General features: G+C 45.0%; 1 protein-coding gene across 2 annotated transcripts in view; it reads right to left on the bottom strand.

The window, feature by feature from the left end:
• The window catches only part of SUOX (sulfite oxidase), a 69,846-nt gene extending 47,870 nt beyond the window's left edge, over positions 1–21,976 (bottom strand). Inside the window, exon 1 of one of the 2 annotated variants that reach the window (XM_073613962.1) lies at positions 21,811–21,976. The gene's annotated coding sequence lies outside the window, so the exon portion shown is untranslated. Of the gene's footprint in view, positions 1–21,464; positions 21,780–21,810 lie in introns of those variants that run through there. The other variant, XM_073613963.1, reaches the window with a different exon arrangement.
• Between the last annotated feature and the right edge of the window lie 20 nt (positions 21,977–21,996).

Below are 21,996 nucleotides of genomic sequence, written 5' to 3'. Positions count from 1 at the left end.
GAAAGAGGAGATGGCCATCACATTTTGAAAGACCCTAATCTGGAACGTTTACATAAAAGGAGAGAAAAAAAAAAAAAAAACCACACACACCACACAAAAATAGTTGATTTTGTTTTTCTCTATTGTTACTGTAATGTTTTATTTTTATTATGTTTTACTGTATTTGCTTTGCAGGTATGGTATATTTTACTGTAATTGTTACTTTGTTTTATTGTAGGGTTGTCCTGATACCACTTTTTTAGGACCGAGTACAAGTACCGATACTTTTTTTCAAGTACTCGCCGATACCGATTACCGATACTTTTTTTTTTAATGTCACGTGACAGTTTTTTTTTTGCTATTTTTTTTGGGGGGGGGGGGGGGGTGGGGGGGGGTGAACGTTGTATGTGTGTGTGTGTGTGTGTGTGTGTGTGTGTGTGTGTGTGTGTGTGTGTGTGTGTGTGTGTGTGTTTTGTTTTTTTCTTTACAATTTTTAATTTTTCACAATAATATTTTTTTCTTCTTTTTTGTTTTTTTGTTTTGTTTTTTTTAATCAGCCCTTTTGGGGGGCTTTGGTGAGATATCAGGGGTCTTAACAGACCTCTGATATCTCCCCCTTGAGACAGAGAAAGAGACAGAGGATAGAGATTCCCCAGTCCCTTTCTCTGCAGCGTCAGCTGCACTGAGAATGAATGGAGAGAAGACAGCGGCTTCTCTCCATTCATAAACTGACACATTGTAATCACAGAAGATTACAATGTTTCAGTTATGTGAATGGACAGAGTCAGCTGACTCTATCCATTCACAAAGGAAGGAGGAGGGGGACGGAGGAACTGAGGGGGAGAACGGAGGGGACAGATAAGGAGAGAGGAACGGAGGGGACAGATAAGGAGAGAGGAACGGAGGGGACAGATAAGGAGAGAGGAACGGAGGGGACAGATAAGGAGAGAGGAACGGAGGGGACAGATAAGGAGAGAGGAATGCAGGGGACAGCGGAGAGGCACAGTGGAAAGGAGGGGGCATGGAGGAGGATGCAGTGACAGTCAGCTGTGAGATCACCGCTGTATGTCACTAAAGCTGGTGAAAGCCGCTGGGGGAGAAGCTTGTAACTCCCCCACGCGCCGATCACAGCTGTCTTCCAGGTATTGGGGGGAAGCATCGGGAGCATTTGCCCGAGTACAAGTACTTGGGCAAATGCTCGGTATCGGTGCCGATACTAGTATCGGGACAACCCTATTTTATTGTTAACCATCATTTGCTTAGCAGATACGCCATTCAGCTGCAGCACGGGTTTATTTATTCTGACAGCAACAGCATTTGCTCCCACAATATGTAAAGCCGTGACTCCAGCTCTGTAGGAGGCGATTTCATCACCAGTTTAAAAAAAAAAAAAAAAAAAAAAAAAAAAAGCACCCCCCACGTAAACGCAAACGTCGGTCTGGTGTCATAACAGGTGTAAACAGCAATTGCATCATGTATGTGAGGTATCACAGCGAAGGTCAGATCAAGGGCAGCAATTTTAGGAGTAGACCTCCTTTGCAAATCTAAAGTGGTAACCTGTAAAGGATTTTAAAGGCTCTTAAATGTATGTAGTTTGTCGTCGCTGCATGTTTGTGCGCAATTTTACAACATGTCGTGTTCCGTATCCATGTACTCGGCATAAGATCATCTTTTTAATTTCATCAAACATTTGGGCAATATAGTGTGTGGTTTTTTTTTTTGCATTAAAGTGTTTTTTCCCCCAAAAAAAATTGTGTTTGAAAAATCGCGTTGAAAAATAGTGTGAAAAAAAACACCCACCATTTTAACCTGTAGGACCTTTGCTTTAAACAAAAAAAACAAAAAACAAAAAGTGCCAGAAAGGGCTTTGTCTTCAAGTGGGTGATGTGTGACATAAGCTTCTAATGTTGTCCATAAAATGTCAGGACAGTTCAACCCCCCCCCCCCCCCCCCCCATGACCCCTTTGTGGAAAGTAGACACCTCAAGCCATTTGCTGATAGGCATGTTGAGTCCATGGAATATTTTAATCACAAGTTTTGGGAAAATTACAAACTTTTTTTGCACAAAGTTGTCATCAGAAGATATACTGCTCAAACATGCCATGGGCATATGTGGAATTACACCCCAAAATACATTCTGCTGATTCTCCAGAGTACAGGGATACCACGTGAGACTTTTTGGGAGCCTAGCCACATACAGGACCCAAAAAACAAAGCACCACCTTCAGGCTTTATACAGGCATAAAATTGTGATTTTACTCCTCACTACCTATCACAGATAGCACAATTCCCCCCCCCCCCCCAAATGACCCCATTTTGGAAAGTAGACACCCCAAGGTATTTGCCAAGAGGCATGGTGAGTATTTTACAGCTCATTTGTTTTTGAAAATGAAGGAAAGTAAAATGTATTTTTTTTCAAATTTCAAAACTGTGACAAAAAGCGAGATCTGCAAAATACTCAACATGCCTCTCAAATATCTTGGGGTGTCTATTTTCCAAAATGGGGTCATTTGGGGGAGTTTCGTGCCATCTGGGCATTTCATGGCCTCCGAAACTGATAGGCAGTGAGGAGTGAAATCAAAAATTTACACCCTTAGAAATCCTGAAGGCGGTGATTGGTTTTTGGGGTCCTGTACACGGCTAGGCTCCCAAGAAGTCTCACACATGAGGTATCCCAATACTCAGGAGAAGCAGCAGAATGTATTTTGGGCTGCAATTTACACACATAACCATGGCATGTGTGAGCAATATATCATTTAGTGACAACTTTGTATTTTTTTTTTACATTTTTTTAATGACTTGTGATGAGAAAAAAAAAAAAAAAGGAAGATTATTCAATGGGCTCAACATACCTCTCAGCACTTGCCTCGGGGTGTCTACTTTCCTAAATGGGGTCATTTTAGGGGGTTGCACTGCCCTGCCATTTTAGCACCTCAAGAAATGAGATAGGCAGTCAAACTAAAAGCTGCATAAAATTCCAGAAAATATACCCTAGTTTGTAGACGCTATAACTTTTGCGCAAACCAATATACGCATAATGACTTTTTTTTTTACCAAAGACATGTGGCTGAATACATTTTGGCCATCAAATACCATAAAAAGAAATGACCGCGCAATTACCAGTTAAAGCAGCGCAGTGCCAAATTGTAAAAAGGGCTCTGGTCATTGAACACCCAAATCTTCCGGGGCTGAATTGGTTAACCAGTTGCCAACCAGCCCAAAGCCAAATGACAGCTGCAGGGCGGTTGGATAACTCTGGGATCACGTCATATGACGTGATTCCAGAAAACAACTCCCGGGCGCGCACACGGGAACATCCGTGACCGCCGGGTCCAGAGGACCCGGCACATCACATGTAAACAAACCGGTGTCATGTCATGACGCCGGTTCCTCTCTCCCCTCTCTGTACCGATCGGTACAGAGGGGGAGGGATTGGATGGGAGCAGCGCTGTGGGCTGGATGTGTAGTGCCCACAACGCTGCTCAGTGAAATGTGCAGTCACATCCAGCCATCCATTACCTCCATGCTCAGCCATCCCCCCATGCTCAGCAATACCCAGCACTACTCTGCAATTCCCTGTGCAATACTCGGTGATACCCAGCCATGCTCTGCTATACTCAGCCTCTGTATGTGGCCAGGCTGTGGAAGTCTCACACATGTGGTATCGCCATACTCGAGAGTAATAGCAGAATGTGTTTTGGGGTTTAATTTGTGGTATGCATATGCTGTGTGTGAGAAATAACCTGCTAATATGACAATTTTGTGAAAAAAAAAAAAAATAAATAATCTTGATTTTGCAAAGAATTGTGGGAAAAAATGAAAACTTCAAAAAACTCATCATGCATCTTTCTAAATACCTTGGAATGTCCTCTTTCCAAAAAGGGGTAATTTGGGGGGTATTTGTACTTTTCTGGCATGTTAGGGTCTCAAGAAATGAGAGCTTGTGGACTAACTTTCACAAAGACCAAATAATATACACCGATTTGGGTTATTTTTACCAAAGATATGTAGCAGTATAAATTTTGGCCAAAATATATGAAGAAAAAAAATTACTAAAATTTGCAAAATTTTATAACAGAAACAAAGAAAAAAAAAAAAAAAAAAAAAAAATGCATTTTACAGAATTTTCGGTCTTTTTTCATTTATAGCGCAAAAATAAAGAACCCAGCGCTGATTAAATACCACCAAAAGAAAGCTGTGTGGAGAAAAAAAAAAAAAAAAAAAAAAAAAGGACAAAAATTTCATTTGGGTACAGTGTTGCATGACTGAGTAATTGTCATTCAAAGTGTGAGAGCACCGAAAGCTGAAAATTGGTCTGGTTATTAAGGGGGTTTAAGTGCCCAGTGGTCAAGTGGTTAAAGTATAACTAAAAAGTCATTTTTTGTTTTTTTTTAGATTTGGACAGAGTGGAAAGGGATTAGAACACCTGTCAGGTTTTTAAGGCGGTCTGTGCCCCAATTAGAAAGCCTCACCCCATTTGTCCGGTTTTCCTTTGTCACCAGAAAAAGGAATATAGGGAAAACCAGTTCTGGCGATAGCCAGGGATCCTCTCACTTCCTATTTCGGCTATGGCACAGGAAGTAATAGGAAAGCTCCCCTATAGTACACAGATGGAATAAGAAACCAACATGGTTTATAATCCTCCCTTACTCTATTGAAAAAAAAAAAAAAAAAAAAAAAAAAAAAAAAAGGCCTTTAGTTGTACTTTTCTTCTGCTTGAGCAATTCACTGTACAAGCATTAACCAAAAGCTAAATATTTACTAGAATAACCTTTTGGATTCTGCTTTATCCCTAGAATTTTACAGGGGACAGCTGTGAAATACACAACACACACAGATTAGAAAACATACTTAGTCAACTCCAATTCACTTGGAATTTTGCTTAACATATTTTGCAGTTTAGTGCAGAGCAAAGTCCCTATATATTTATTTCTTAGCTCATAAACTATGGTTTTAATAAGAGGTAGGGAGTCGCTTCAAAAAAAAAAAAAAAAAAAACCACACACGTTGGATTAGAACGTGTTTTCCATTAAGGACCCATTCATTTCATTAACACAGGCTCAATTGCATGGGCACATACAGGGGTTGGAGAAAAATATGGAAACACTACATGATCTGCAGGTGTGAAGTGACAACATGCTTACCCTTGAAACCGGAAGCGATGCAACATTCTTTTGCTTCCGCTGTGTGATGAGACACCTAGCTAACAGGTAGATAGCCTCACTTTCATCATTCACTGCATGCGCTGCTAGTAATATATAGTCATGTCAGAGCTTACGGAGTTTCAAAGAGGGTAAATTGTTGATGCCCGCTTAGCTGGTGCCTCTGACTGAAGTTGGCAATTTGCGGTGTCGTGAGGAACATCAAAAGGATATGAAGGCATTTGCAGTTTCCGGGGAAACGTCATCTAATAAGCATAAGCGCGGTCGACCAAAGGAGACAAAAAAGGACATTGTGCAGAATTGTGGCCTGGAATAAGAAAAAACGACAGCAAAAGTGACTGCAGAGCACAATCTCTTCCAAAGCCCATGTCCACAAAAACTGTGTGGAGGGAACTCCATAAGCAAAACATTCATGCACAAGCTGCTCAGAAGAGGACAGGAGTAACACTCAAATAGTGGACTATCGATCAATGCAATACTGTAATAAGGTCCAATGAATTGAGCTTCGCTGTTCCCAACCACTGGGCAAGTGCACGTGTGAACACCTTCCCAAGCTTACAACCAGCACTGTCTTGTGCCAACGGTAAAGCATGGCGGCGGCGCAATCATGGTTTGGGCAGCCATACCTTGGTATTCTGCAGGCCCTATCATCACCTTGAAAGGCAGAGTACTGCCAGCGACTATGTACAAATTTTGGACGACCACATGCACTCCATGGTGCAGACATGGTTTCCCAAAGACAGCACCATTTACCATGAGGATAATGCTCTGAGTCACACAGCTGGTGTTGTCAAATCATGGTTTAACAAGCATGCAGTCTCGCACCTTCCCTGGGTGCCACAATTGCCAGACCTCAACATCATAGAACCACTATGGTCAATTTTGGAGAACAAGATTCGGGCTCCTTTTCTACCTCCGGCATCTTTGCAAGTGCGAGTGGTATCTGATTCCATTATGCACCATCCAAGACATGGAACAAAAACAAAAAACAAAAATTTTGAAAAAAAAAAAAAAAAACGATTTTTTACCATAATAAACATCCCCCCCCCCCCCCAAAAAAAGTGTGTGTATGTGTATATATATATCTTTTTCGTACAGCACGGGACACAGCCACAGTATTTACTGATGGGTTATATAGGCACCACTAGGTGATGGACACTAGCACACCCTAGACAGGAAGTTTAGCCCCCTATATAAATAACCCCTCCCCTTACTGGGAGTACCTCAGTTTTTTTCGCCAGTGCCTCCAGGCTTTCTAAATGGAGCCCACCGTGAGAGGTGAAGATTGGGTCTGTTACCACAGAACCCTGCAAATGGATAAGTTAAGGGAGATTCCTAAGGAATTTTTCTAATTCTTGTGGGTTTTCTCCTTGAAGTAAATGTGTGCTATGCCTAAAGTCACCACTGGGGGCTGTCAAGAGCACTTACTTTTCCAAGCTTTTCAGTCTCGTCTGTGTACAAGCGGCACACTCCTCAGAGCTCATGCTCCAGGTAGGATGTGGGAAGGGGGTTTTTTCTTTTCGGGAATGTCCCACCACAGCTGCCTTCAGGCTAGAAGCCATAGGGCAGTCGGCGGATGCCTCCCGCCGCCATTATGGCGGCTCTCCATCCACCAGCCCTCCTCTCTCTCCTCTGCCCCAGCCTCCCCTCCATGGTGCAATCCGATCAGGATCGGAGCCCTCGGCTCAGGCGGGAAAAATGGTCTTTTTTGAAAAAGACGAGGGGGCAGCCAGAGGAGGGGGGCGGAGCTTTAGCGCGATGTCAGCATGGTTTAATGCCCACAACGCGAGCTATACAAAGCTATAAAGTGCACTCTTTTGCAGGTGCACACAGCATACCGGGGCATGTGAGTGTGGGTGACAGGCATTCCCAGGCAACATTTACCTAGCATCAGACTGAGCCTTGCTAGCAGCAGCAGTTGCTGGACAATTTTGCACAGCAGTGGGTGCATTTTTGGTAGTACCTCTGCATTTTGTGCTTAGCACTATGGGCAGAAGGGGAGGTACAAATACCCTGAGAAATAGGGGCTCAAAAAGGGATCTCCCTCAGGCTCTGAGGACCCCCCCTCTGCAACGCCATCTCCCACTGAAAGACCTAGGGAGGCTGGTCACAGTGAGCCATCGGCGTCAGGGGCTGCAACTGCTTTGGGCATTTCAACCCCTGTATATATTACCCAGGAGGTTTTTTCCCTCAACCATAAGTGGATTAGAGGAAAGATTAAAGGCCTTAATCGCACCTTCACAAAGTGGAAGTAAACGCATTAGGTCTCCGTCTACCACCCAGGACCCTCAAACCAAGGAACTCTGGGAAAGGGGAGACGAATCCCCCTCAGAGGACCGGGATGAGACTGATGACTGCTCTTCTGAGGAATCAAGTGGGGAAGGGCCCTCTTCAGCTTCTCAGGATGAGAAATTGCTGGTGCAAACTCTTGCTGAAATGGTCCGCTCCACATTTAAGTTACCCCACGTCTTGTTTGGGTTCACTGAAGCCTCCTCGAACTGCGCATGCCTTTCCTGTTCATTTCTTGCTGGCAAAGCTCATTTATTCTCAGTGGGATCACCCAGATAAACTTTTTAGGGGGGGGGGGGGGGGGGGAATGTTTAACACTTTATCCTATGGAGGAAAAATTCACGAAGATGTGGGGTATACCGGCAATTGATGCTGCTATATCCTCTGTGAATAAAAGTCTGACTCCTGTTGACAACGCTCAAATGCTTAGGGATCCAACCGATAAAAAAAATTGGAGTTCCTGTTAAACATTTTTTCCTTGGCAGGTTCAGTAGCTCAACCTGCAGTGGCGGCAATTGGGGTATGTCAATCCTTGAGAGATCACTTGAAGCAGGTGCTCAAGGTTTTCCTTGAACAGCAGGCCCGGGAGTTAGCCAACCTGCCAGCGGCTTTGTGTTTTGCAGTTGACGCATTCAGAGTCTATCCTTCAGACCTCATGCCTTACGCTTGGGTTGGTGCCTATGCGTAGAATCTTATGGTTGAAAAATTGGTCAGCCGAAACGCCATGTAAAAAGCTCCTTGCTGGTTTTCCCTTCCATGGTGTAAGGCTGTTTGGGGAGGATTTGGAGAATTATATCCAAAAAAATCTCAAGTGGGAAAAGTACCCTTTTGCCAGTTAAGAAAAAGGAGTAAACGTCCCTCAATTAAACGGCTTTCTCCAGTGCCAGAGGCAGTCACAACGGCCTCCACCGTCAGGTTCAAGAGGTAAAAAAGCTCAGTCAACCCCAGGGACAAAAGTCCTGGGGGAGGAAATCTACAAGACAGAACGCTAAAGCATCTTTATGAAGGGGCGCCCCTGCTCATTCAAGTGCCTAGCGTACCTAGACGACCTGCTCTTAATAGACCGGTCGGTAGCCCGCTTAGATCAAAGCTTGGTCACCACAGTCAACTACCTGGAATACATAGGTTGGGTCTTTTAGAAGATCCAACCTATAGAAGTCTTCTTTAAAACCAGTAAGAAGACTAGAGTACTTGGGTCTGGTCATAGATACAACCCAGAAGAGGGCATTTTTACCCCAGGCAAAAATCTGTGCCATAAAAGGAGCTGGTTCGGGTAGTCAGGGCAAATAAGGGTCCTTCTATATGCCTTTGTATGAGGTTGTTTGGAAAGATGGTGGCTTCATTCGAAGTGGTTCCCTATGCTCAGTTTCATTCGAGACTACTGCAAAACAGTATCCTGTCTGCCTGGAACAAGAAAGTCCAGGCGATAGACTTTCCGATGCGCTTGTCACCAATAGTGCATTAGAGCCTCAGTTGGTGGTTGGTAGCAGAGAATCTGCGGAAAGGGAAATCCTTTTTACCAGTTACCTGGAAGGTGGTAACAAAAGATGCCAGCCTTTCAGGTTGGGGAGCAGTTCTGGAAGAGACAATTGTCTAAGGGAGATGGTCCAAAACCGAGAGGACTTTACCCATCAACATTCTAGAGATTTGTGTGACGTACCTAGCCCTAAAGGCCTGGACATTCAGGTTGCAGGGTTGTCCTGTCAGGATCCAATCCGACAATGCCACAGCAGTGGGTTATATCAATCACCAAGGGGGCACCAGGAGTCGTGCAGCCCAGGGAGAGGTAAACCAGATCCTAATCTGGGCAGAAAAGCATGTGCCATGCATATCGGCAATCTTCATTCCAGGGATAGAGAAATGGCAGGCGGACTACTTAAAGTGGATGTAAACCTGAAATTTTTTTTTAAATTTTTTTTATCATACTGTAGAGTATAAGATTTCCTATCATTTGAGCCCAGTCTTGCCACACAGAGTTAATCCATCTCTGAGCAATCCTTATTGTTCAGTGAGAAAAATCTTGACAAACTGAGAAAAACTTTGTCAAATCCTCCCCCTTGCTGTGAGTGACAGATGATTTACATCTCATGCACTAGCCTAAGACACAGGCATTATTTTTTAATTCCCTCCCCCACAGCAGCTCTGCAAGGATTGGCTGTTCCACACCTCAGCATGATTTGGCATGCTGAAGTCATGTGGTTATTTTCCTGTCTTTTTACTGGATGTTAGAGCTCATAGCAGAAGTTCAGTGTTAGAAATACATAGGAGAAAATGCATATGGACAAGGAGTGTAGAGGTGGGCGGGGAGTCTACTGACATCACGACTCCACCCACCGAGCTCCAGACAACAGACCCACACACAGAATATGCAGTTTTTCGGGTCTAATAACAGACAGAGGGGAGACATTTGACAGGTAAAGATACATGCGGGAGGCATGTATATCCTTATAGATAACCCCTATGGCAGTAGTTTAGAAAGGATGACATTGGGTTTACATCCACTTTAAGCCACCAGCAGTTGTTCCCAGGGGAATGGTCTCTTCACCCAGACATCTTCCTGGCTACATGCCAAAGATGGGGGATCCTGGATGTAGATCTGTTTGCGTCCAGGTTCAACAACGAGATCGACAACTCTGTCAAGAATGAGGGATCCACTTGCATGCGGGACAGATGCGTTGGTGACTCCATGGCATCAGTTCTCACCGATTTATGCATTCCCTCCTATTCTGCTGCTACGACTTCTTTGCAGGATCAAGCAGGAAAAGAAGAGGTCGGTGCTTCTAGTGGCCCCAACGTGGCCCAAAAGGTCTTGGTATGCAGAAATAGTGAAGATGGAGGTAGGGTCCCCATGGACCCTACCATCACGTCCAGACCTGCTATCGCAGGGACCAGTGTTCCATCCTACCTTAATGCTAAATTTAACGGTTTTGAAACCCACATTCTGAAGAATCGTGGGCTTTTAGGCCCAGTAATTTCTACCTTGATTAATGCAAGGAAGCCAGCTTCCAGAATCATTTATTATAGAGTCCGGAAGGCATATGTCTCCTGGTGTGAATCCAGGGGTTGGCATCCCAGAAAGTATGTCATAGGGAGAATCCTTGCTTTTCTGTAAGTGGGGTTAGAAATGAAGCAGGCCTTGAGTACTATCAAGGGCCAGGTCTCGGCCTTGTCGGTATGGTTTCTGCTTGCTTCGCATTCTTTGGTCTGAAGCTTTATACCGGGGGTAATGCGGCTTAATCCACCGTTTAGAGCTCCCCAGAACCCCTGGGACTTGAATTTAGTTCTGTCGGCATTACAGAAACAGCCTTTTGAGCCGATACAACATATTCCCTTGGTCTTTTGACAAGGAAGCTAATTTTTCTGGTAGCCATTTCTTCTGCAAGAAGGGTATCAGAATTGGCGGCTCTTTCTTGTAAAGAGCCATATTTAATCATGCACAAGGATAGAGTAGTATTGCGTCCTCATCCTAGCTTTTTACCGAAGGTGGTTTCAGGTTTTCATCTAAACCAGGATATTGTTCTGCCTTCATTTTTTCCAGATCCCTGTTCTACGGAAGAAAAGTCACTATGTTCTCTGGATGTAGTGAGAGTGGTCAAAACCTATTTGGAAGCGACTACTCAGATTCTCAAAACGGATGTTTTGTTTGTGTTGCCTGAAGGTCCTAAAAAAGGACAGGCAGCGTTGAAATCTACCATTGCTAAGTGGATTCACCAGGTAATTGTTCAAGCTTATGGTTTGAAGAGGAAAGTTCCACCTTTTCAAATCAAAGCGCACTCCACAAGGGCTGTTAAAGTGCTTCATGGGCAGTGCATCACCTGGCCTCCATGGCTCAAATCTGCAAGGCCGCAAATTGGTCTTCAGTCCAAACATTCACCAGATTCTATCAGGTGAATGTGAGAAGAAATGAGGATATCGCCTTTGGATGCAGTGTGCTGCAGGCAGCGGTACAAGGTCCTCAGGTCTGATTGCACTCTACTCTGGGACATCCCATCAGTAAATACTGTGGCTCTGTGTCCTGTTATGTACGAAAAAGAAAATAAAATTTTTTATAACAGCTTACCTGTAAAATCCTTTTCTTCGAGTACATCACGAGACACAGAGGTCCCTCCCCTCTTCTAATACACATATATTGGTTTTGTTACAAAACTGAAGGCACTCCTAGTAAGGGGAGGGGTTATAAAGAGCACTAAACTTCCTGTCTAGGGTGTGCCAGTGTCCATCACCTAGTGGTGCCTATATAACCCATCAGTAAATACTGTGGCTCTGTGTTCCGTGATGTACTCAAAGAAAAGGTTTTTACAGGTAAGCTGTCATTAAAAAAAATCCTATTTTCTCCTCCTCCTTTCTTCTGCACACAAAAAAAACAAACCGCAACACGCAATAAGCGTGTACTTGTGTAAACAGTAAAAGTAAAAAAGTTATAGAATCTACAAAATAGGGGATAGTTTTATGGCATTTTTATAAATTTCTTTTTTTTTTTACTAGTAATGGCGGAGATCTGCAATTTTTTTTAATCGGGACTGTGACTTTACTGCGGACACGGCGAACAATTTTGACACATTTTTGGGATCACTGGCATTTATACAGCGATCAATGCTATAAAAATGCATTGATTACTGTAAAAACGTCACTGGCAGGGAGGGGGTTAACACTAGGGGGCGATCAAGGGGTTAATGTATTCACTAGTGTGTGTTCTAACTAAAGGGGGGAGTGGACTGTGTAGGGGAAGAGATAGATCGTGGTTCATACTCTGTATGAACCAACGATCTGTCACTTTTCCCCTAAGAAAACCCGGAAACTGTTTACACACACAGAACCTGGTTCTCCGTGTGCCCCGAGCGATCGCTGGAGCCTGGCGGTGATTGCAACCGCTGGGCACTCGCATCGGCTCTGTGGGCGCGCGCCCCTAGTGGGCAAAAAGGGATTCAAAGTAACATGACGGCGATTCGCGCAGCCGAGCCATGTTGCCGCAGTCTAACTGTGGCGGCTGGTCGGCAAGCAGCTACTAGGTAACAATTTTTGTTTTTACCTGGCATTTCCATATTTTTGTTTAACCCCTGTAGAAAACAAGTTTTCCAGATGTCCTGTTCACACCACAATGCTCTGTTTTTCAGACATGCAACAATTTTATACAGCTCTACGCACCACACTGTTTCAATTAGCTACGGTGCAAAGATTTGAATGGAAGAAATGTAATTGTGACACTTCAGTACAGAAAAAAAAAAAAAAAAAAGTAAACAGTGCTTGTAACGCATCGCCCCTACACAATGGACACCAGCCTCAGACTGGTTTTGTGCTTATATCAAAGTGTATATAAGGCATCACATTCATACAGAAAAGCACCGAGTACACTGGATGGGCTTCCAGGCTACTTGGTTGAGCACCGCTAGGAGGTTGACAAACTGACTCCAGCTGTGGTAAAATCTACAAATCCCATCATGCCTCAACGGGTCATACCTGTGGCCGTCAGTCTTGCAATGATTCATGGAACTTGTAGTTCAACAGCTGGGGAGCCAAAGACTACCTATCCCATTAGAGTATACAGTGTAAATGACCATTCTCTCAGGAGGTGGAATGGATTAACCAGCTCACAAAATGTGCTGCTTTGGCTTATTGCATTGCTACAAACCAACAAACACATAAAGCACACCTTACCTACAGATTTTTTACAGAGACAAGTGTTTAGTAAGGCATGTTCTAAGAGAATTGTACAACAGAGCAATCAGCAAACTCAATTCATGCAACTTTTATAACTGCCAATTTAACAACCCCTCGTGTGTACACTTGCCTGGAGGACAACAGCATAGAAAATATTTCCCAATTATTTTGCTCAATTTAACAAAATACTTTTTAATTTGCTTAACACCTTTTTGCCAGGCCTATAGCAGATTGACAGCCGGGCGCGTGTTTTACCATCCTGACTGGACATCATACGACGCACTGCCCACCTCAGTCACAGCGAATCACCGATCAAGGTAAAGAGCCAGTGACGTAGGGCACACAGCTAATCACATGTAGACAGATGCCGGTTATCGGCATTTCCTTTCCTCCACGTTGTGTTTGAGGAAAAAGACAATTACCGGCTTTCCCATTACAGGGGACATTTACACTGATAATCAGAGCACTGATCATCAGTGCGGCACCATCACCCATTAGTGAAGAAAAAAAAAAAAAAAAAAATACTTATTTGCAAAAGTGTATAACAGAAACAAGGTTTTTTTTTTTTCCTGGAAATTGTCAGGGTTTTTTCTTGGCGATTAAATACCACCATCATTAAAGGCTGTACAATTCCTACTAGCCAAGTCACAGTTGTGACTGAAAAATCTCTGGCAACCTGTGGCATGGTCATCCTGGCAGCAGTTGCAATTCTCCCTGACTGACTGTCTTTGTCCCCAGCAATCTAAACATTGCTTGCCCCTGCATGAAGAAAATGGACGCTGTATCATCTCCACCTCTTATCCCATCCTTTGTCAGCCCACACTTCAACCCCCGGATGTGCAGCGAAATCATGCACACTGAGCGTTGTGTAGGAGGCAAATTTTAAAAATACAACTTGCAGCCGACAGTCTGATTCCTGGCTGCTGCCTGTGCACTGCCACTGTACTTGTGAACACTGGAGGGGATTGTGTGGCTGCTAGCAGATTTAAAGTTACAACCTGCAGTAGTCAGTTCAGATGCACTATCTGAGCCATGGGTCTTAACAGGGCAAGGTCAAGCTCAGTGACTGAATCAGAGGAGTCAAGCCAGGGTGCTGGGGGAGTCCAAAAGCGGTGAGATAGCTGACATAGGGGTGATTTACTAAAACTGGAGCACACATAATCTGGTGCAGCTGTGCACGGTAGCCAATCTGCTCCCAACTTCAGCAGGTTCAGTGAAGCTTTGACAATAAAACCTGGAAGCCAATTGGCTTCTCCGCACAACTGCACCAGATTTTGTACTCTCCAGCTTTAGTGTGAGATAAATTACTAGTCTTGATGGTTTACCAGATATAAGATCTATGCAGAGTTGCACCAGCTTTTTCACCATGCAGTTATAGTAAATAACCTGTACTGTGTACGCTGCACACTCTTCCTCCCTTCTCTCCTTTCACCTTCTCTTAAAATTGTGGTGGGTATTGTTAATAGACATATTTATACTGCTTAAATATCAAATATTTTAGTTTCTAATAGGAATTCGCAGCAACGGTGACAAGGTTTTCCTTTTTACTGTTGCTTTAGACCCCCGTCACACTGAGGCAGTTTTCAGGCGTTTCAGCATCTCTAGCGCCTGAAAACTGCCTCCCATTTATTGCAATGGGTGCTTTCACACCCGGCCGGTGCGCTTGCGGGACATTAGCAAAAAGAGTCCTGCAAGCAGGCTCTTTGGGGCGGTTTGGGAGCGCACCCAAAATGCCCCTGCCCATTGCAATGAAAGGGCAGCGCTTCCGAAGCGCCGCAACACGGGGTGTTTAAACCCTAAACAGCGGTAAAGCGCAGCTAAAACAAGTGGCAGCTAATGCAGGGGAGGCCCCAGTGTGAAAGGGGTCTAACTGAGCATCTTTCAGCTACCTATAGTCATGTACAGGTTGCGTAGCGCTGGTGCCCATTTCTCTGTAAGATTACCCAGGCCTGACAACCTGTGAAACTGTTCCAGGCTCATGCTTGCTCAAGTAATTAAATATTCTGAACAAGCAGTAAGAACACTTTAAAAAAACAAGTTTCAGTATCTAGAAGCATTGGGGAGAATTTTTTTTCCCCCCCAAACACAGGCACCAAAATCTCAGATATTTTTTAAGAGAATAGAATATTGGCAGCCTGCCATATAAAAAACACACATAGTCAATGCTGTCGGATTATTAGAAACCCACAGCAAACCCCTGTTGTGGTCGTTCAAGATCCATGAGAAAGAATAACTTCACATGCAAGTGGTTCTAAAGGCTGAATTTTTTTTTTTTTTTTACCTTGGATAGGAAGTAAAAAGAAAAACCAAACACCTACAGTGGGGCCGGAAAGCATTCAGACCCCCTTAAATTTTTCACTCTTTGTTATATTGCAGCCATTTGCTAAAATCATTTAAGTTAATTTTTCCTCATTAATGTACACACAGCACCCCATATTGACAGAAAAACACAGAATTGTTGACATTTTTACAGATTTATTAAAAAAGAAAAACTGAAATCTCACATGGTCCTAAGTATTTAGACCCTGAGCATTTAAACCTTAGAATCACTTTCGTAAGTATTGGTTTATGAAATTATTTTACATTGTATGCTTTTTAGATTGCTGGACTTTACCAGTTAATGCAGATGTACAGTATATCTCCATCTAGGGGTAAAATTGAAAAATGCTCATTGTGTAACATTTTTTATAAATGATCTTCTCTAATTGTACATAGTTTGCAGACACATTGACGCTGGTCTGTGTAATTTGTGATATTAGTTGCCTTTGTTTTTGCTTTTTATTCCCCAAGAATTTAAGTTTCCAGTATTTATTATACTACAGTTTGTTTAATGAACATGACCGCTTTACAAAGGCCCTTGTATAGCAAGATAGGCTTGAGAAAGGGGTCCCTACCCTGAAGCATGTCACCACTATAAACGAACATGAAGCAGTAACACCTCCTCTCCTTGACCCTAGATGTGCTGCTCCATTGGTCACTTGTGTGTTTATTACAATTTATACATTATTAAATACATCTTTTAATGCCCTAGGTCCGTGTGTCCCAGTTTTTCTCTTGCTGTATGTACACAGCTGTCAGCTCTCTAATGTCCATGACCCTCTTCCTGACAACTGTACATTGTTCTGTCCTACCCAACTGGTTAAACCGGGTATGAACTGACAGTGTGTACATTGTTTAGGTAGACTGTCACATTTGTAAAACATGTTGATATGACAGATCAAATCTAATATATTGACCTTCATCACCGACACGGGCGCTGAGGCCTGTACACTGAATTGGCTGCTTTTTTATGTGGCTGGAGCCATCAGGTACTGTGCACAGGCAGCCTACGCAAGTCTATGGGAATGCAGTTGCTATACATAAAAAGCCCCTTGTCCAAAATTAACAGGTGTGCAGGTGAGCCTGGATGAACACCCTCTGCCAGACAGTGTACATGAGCATCCTAACCCTCAATAAAAACCTCCCTTGGACCAACAGCTGCTGTGTACAGCACCCATAGATCTCAATTACAAGACGCAGCAGTCTGCCTGCATTTGGGGGATACATGTGCTAGGGCAGTGATGGCAAACCTTGGCACCCCAGATGTTTTGGAGCTACATTTCCCATGATGCTCATGCACTCTGCAGTGTAATTGAGCATCATGGGAAATGTAGTTCCAGAACATCTGGGGTGCCAAGGTTCACCATCACTGTGCTAGGGGATAGTATGTACTTTAAGCAAGTACTGGCACAACCCTGAATCTAATTGGTGGCTGTACGCTGTAAATGTACGTCCCAGGGAAGTTTTTACAGTGGTTCTGGGTGTTCATGCACACTGTACTGCCCCCTTGTGGCTGTGTGCATGAGCCCATTGTGGATGAATTAAAAAAAAAAAAAAAAAAAAAAGGAAGGGCGGCGTTTAACCTAAACTTTTTTTTTTTTTTTTATAATCACATTGGTCTACCAAAAAAGTCACCTTTACTAAAAAACACATAAACAGTAACAGGGAAGAGAAGCGTGGGAAGTGTGCACCTTGTACAGAAAACAGTAACTGCTATGCAAGAATGTGCCTCAGGTCCTACCATGAAAAGGTACAAGGGGTCATGCCTCATGCTGGCTGCAACCCTCCCATTTGCTAAGAGAGAACTCACCTACTTCCTTGGCTTTGCTCCATCACTGCACCCTCGCTGGTTAATGCGATTTCGTTCAGTGAGAAAGCAGTACAGTAAGAGCAGATGGTTGTTCCCAATCTGCTGCCAGTGATGGGATCACTACTGTGACATTGGTTCCCTTTCCTCTCCCCACTTCCTGGGCACGAGCCCCTTTTACCCCTTTGCAATGGCTGGATCCACACACAATATTAAAGCAGAACTTCAGCCAAAAGGCAGGACGTTCTGCTTGTTTGCCTTCTCCCCCCCCCCCCACCCCACCCCTCCTCTATACCATTTGGCACTTTGTAATTTTGGGGAGTGGGTACCTGGATATGACAGGTTCCCACTTCTGCCCCGATCGCCGCCGGGATCTGAGCGTAGGTGCAACCCCCCCTTCACCCGCAGCCTTCTGGAACACATCACGTCCCAGCAGACTGCAGGACCATTCACAAACCACAGTGCGGCTTGTGCATGCTTTAGTAAAGATGTCGGCGCTAGGGATACGGAATTCACTGAAGAACAGGCTCAGGTGAGGACGGCACTGGATCCCTGGACAGGTAAAGACTTTATTCTTTAGAGGGAGATGGAAGCTCCACTTTAAAGAGGAGCTTCAGTCTTTGTGTTTATTAAAAGTCAGACGCAAAAAAAAAAAAAAAAAAAACACACACGTAGACTTTTAATAAACAGGCACTGACCTGTCCCAGGATCCAGCGATGTGCTCACCCGAGCCGTACCTTCTACTGATCTTCTGTCCCCGGCATCTCAACTGTGGCCACCCAACTGACAGCTTGTGGCTTCACAGCCAGGTGCCCACTGCGCATGTGCAAGCATTGTGAATGACCCTGAAGTCTTCTGGGACCTGTGACGTGTCCCAGAACACTGTGGGGAGGCAAAAGTGCGCAAATGCACGCATGAGACGTTAATTACTAACCAAAAATGCAGATTTTTCTATTTTTACTGAAAAATACACAGCGTTTGTTTACATGTCTGCGGGCATAGGCACATTACAATTAATGGACTGTATTTTACCTAAAAAAAAATAAATAAAAATATATATTTATTTCTCTCTTTACTGGGCATTTTCAAGAGGCCTACAACATTTTTTTTTCTGCCAAATACCTTATACAGCCTACTTCCAGTTTCATGTCTGGTAAAAAGCCTAGGCTTATGACATCATGCACAGCACTCTCTCTCTAGAGCAGGGGTCTCAAAGTACCGGCCCGCGGGCCATTTGCGGCCCGCGGACCGGTTAAAAATGGCCCGCAGGCAGGGCTGATAAAGGACTAGAGGTCGACCGATATTTGGCCATTAGGTCGATATATAGCACTGGCCGCTGCTCTTCCTTCCTTCTCCACACTCAGCGCTTGATGCTTGTGTGAAACTGACACGTAACAGGAGGAGAGAGACAGAGGGATCTGTCAGATTTGAGGTTGATGTCGGGGGTGGGCGGGACCCGGCCGGGGTGGGCGGGACCCGGCCAATATCAAACACCAGCCAATGGGATCTGGGCGGGCAGCTACGTGTATGTGGCCCGCCCCTTTTCTTAAGCAGCCCAATCATTGGCTGGTGTTTGACAGCTGCTGGCCCCGCCCACCTCGGCCGGGTCCCGCCCACCCCGACATCAACCTCAATTCTGACAGATCCCTCTGTCTCTCTCCTCTGTGCTACGTGTCAGCTTCACACAAGCATCAAGCGCTGAGTGTGGACAGCTCCTTGTCAGTTTCACACACTGTTACACTCCGCTCAGTGTGAAACCTGCCAGTGGCACCTGCCTGTGCCAATCAGTGCCATCTGTCAGTGCCATCTGTCAGTGCCAGCTGCCAGTGCCACTGCCAATCAGTGCCACCTGCCAGTGCCAACCAGTCTGCCATTGCCACCTGCCACCTCCAACCAGTACCACCTGCCAGTGCCACCTGCCACCGCCAATCAGTGCCACCACCAACCAGTGCCTGCCAGTGCCACCGCCAACCAGTGCCCCTGCCAATCAAAGCCACCTGCCAGTGCCACCTTCCGCCACCTGCAAGTGCCACGCCAATCAGTGCCACCTGCCAGTGCCAACCAGTGCTTGCCAGTGCCACCTGCCACCACCTGCCAGTGCCACGCCAATCAGTGCCACCTGCCAGTGCCATGCCAATCAGTGCCACCTGCCAGTGCCACGCCAATCAGTGCCACCTGTCAGTGCCAATAGTGCCACCTGCCAGTTCCAAACCAGTGCCACCTGCCAGTTTCAAACCAGTGCCACTTGCCAATGCCTGCCAGTGCCACCTTCCAGTGCCAACCAGTGCCACTGCCAATAAGTGCCACCTGCCAGTGCCATTGCCAATCAGTGCCACCTGCCAGTGCCATCTGTCAGTGCCAATCAGTGCACCCTCCAAACAGTGCAACGTGCCACCTGCCAGTGCCACCTGCCAGTGACAGACAGTGCCACCTGCCAGTGCCACCTGCCTAAGCCAACCAGTGCCATCTGTACTGAGGACATCAAGTGTTTGGTAGAGTGACAGGAGCAAGCAGGGAGGAGTGGAGTGGGTGAGGTTTTTTTTTTTTCAAATTGGCCTAAAATATCGGCCACAAAAATCGTCATCATATATCGGCCATCGGCTTTACCTCTCCATCTCTTCTGTCCTCTCCGCTGCACGCTGCTGCAGCCCAGAGAGAGAACAGAGCTGAGAATGGAGCGGAGGAAGGATCCGCTCATCGATCCGCCCACCTAGGCATTGACGATCGACCAGAGCTCCAAACCAGGGTCCTGCTGCCACCTCAGGGCGGGAGATTGTGTTCTCTGGGTCCCCTGTCACTAGGCCTGTATGGAAGCCAGGAGGAGAGGATTTGGGAGGCAGATGATCCTGACTGCCAGGAGAGGTGAGTGAGCCATCACACTGAGGCAAAGTCCTTAGTGGGGTGACTGGGGTAGAAATTTGTGCAGTGTGGGGGGTATTTTATGCAGTGTGGAGGGTGATTGTGCAGTGTGGGGGGTAATTGTGTAGTGTGGGGGTATTTTATGGAGTGTGGGGGGTATTTTATGGAGTGTGGGGGGTATTTTATGGAGTGTGGGGGGTATTTTATGGAGTGTGTGGCTATTTGTGCAGTGTGGGAGGGGTAATGCTGGGTAGTTAATAATGCGTTTGCTGACACCAATGCTGGGTTAATAATGCGCTTACGGACACCAGTACTGGGTATAATGCGTTTGCTGACACCAGTGCTGGGTATAGTATAGTATATTATTGCTGGTATAGTTCATTGCTTTTGAAGTTTTAAAAGTTTGCATGCGGCCCCCCATGGGATATGAAAACTTGTCATGTGGCCCTCAGGCAATTTGAGTTTGAGACCCCTGCTCTAGAGAGATAGTTTGCCAGGCAGGAAGAGGGAGGGAGAGTCATAAGAGGGCCAATGAGAGCTGCAGAGCTGGAAGTGTGTGCCTGTGTAAATCCAGGAAGTGAACAGGCAGCTTCTTCTTCAGCTGCCCAGTGTTAAAATGGATGCAGCCAGACTCAGTGGAGGGAGGATTTCTGCAGCATATTTGACAAGTACAGAATCACAGATATAGAGAAAAGAAAAAAAAAAAAAAAAAAAAAAGTATATGTATATATATATATATATATATATATATATATATATATATATATATATATATATATATCTCTATATCACATAGTGGTTGAAGGGAAGCTTCAGAATGACAAAGATGTTTTTATTACAAAATTATGTGAGCAGACTGCAGTTCCTCTTTAAAAACGACAGCCTTGCAAATGCATCATAGGACTTGTAGTTCCACAATAGCTGGAGGTCCACAGGTTGAGCACCCATGCCTTATGGCCCGTACACGATCCGAAAATCGGACCAAAAAAAAAAAAAAAACCCACACGCTTTCGACACGATTGTACGATAATCAGATTGTTAGTACAGGGCTTTCGAGAGCCGATCATGACAATTCATCCAATATTATTTGACCGGACAAGCACAAAAAAATTGTCCTTATACGATACCAGATCGTATGATTTTCGTTTAGTCAGTACAGTTGTTGTCCGAAAATACATTAAATCACTTCTGATTTTTTTTTTTTTTCTGTTGTACGAGACTTTTTGTGACTTTAGTAACCTATTAAATTCCTACTTACGACTACTAAGCGAAAAGTCGTACGGTATTCGGATCGTGTGTACGGGCCATTAGACTTTAAAAAAAAAAAAAAAAAGAATAGAAGCAGGCCCTCTATTGCAGCGGAGACATGCAGTGCATTAAAATGAACTTACTTGCTTGCTCCTCTTCATCATTTACACCGAGCTGCCATGTGTTATGTAATCTTGCGTTGGCCAATCAAGAGAGCCAAAGACTGGCACCTGGAAGATGCCATAGAGAGCTGGCAGGCATTGAAGTATTGCAGACTTTAGATACCCGGGTGAGCGGACTTGTAGTGATGACAATGCCATATGGAGGAGGTGACCCCGGCAGTCTATAGAAGTATACACGTAGTCACAGTCCTGACCGGACACACGTGTATCTCCCGGCGCTGACGTACTGCTAACCGCTCAGCCTATACATACTGCGCCAGAGGAATGTCGTTCTATAACCGGCGCTCTATACCCCGGGAGAACTTACCTCTCTGATACCGCTCGTCCTCGCCGAGCTCCCCGGCTCCACTCTGCTCCTCCAATTATACGAGTCGTGACGTCAGTGGGCGGGCTCTTCCACCCGCCCCGCTGTGTGTCCAGTCTGCGGAGGAGAACCGTGTGAGGGGGGCCCCGGGGCAAAAAGGGGGAGGGGCCCTGGGGTAAAGAGGGGGAG

The sequence above is a fragment of the Aquarana catesbeiana genome, linkage group LG02 (assembly GCF_042186555.1).
Source record: "Aquarana catesbeiana isolate 2022-GZ linkage group LG02, ASM4218655v1, whole genome shotgun sequence".
NCBI lineage: Eukaryota > Metazoa > Chordata > Amphibia > Anura > Ranidae > Aquarana > Aquarana catesbeiana.
This window is presented reverse-complemented; position numbering and strand designations above follow the sequence as displayed.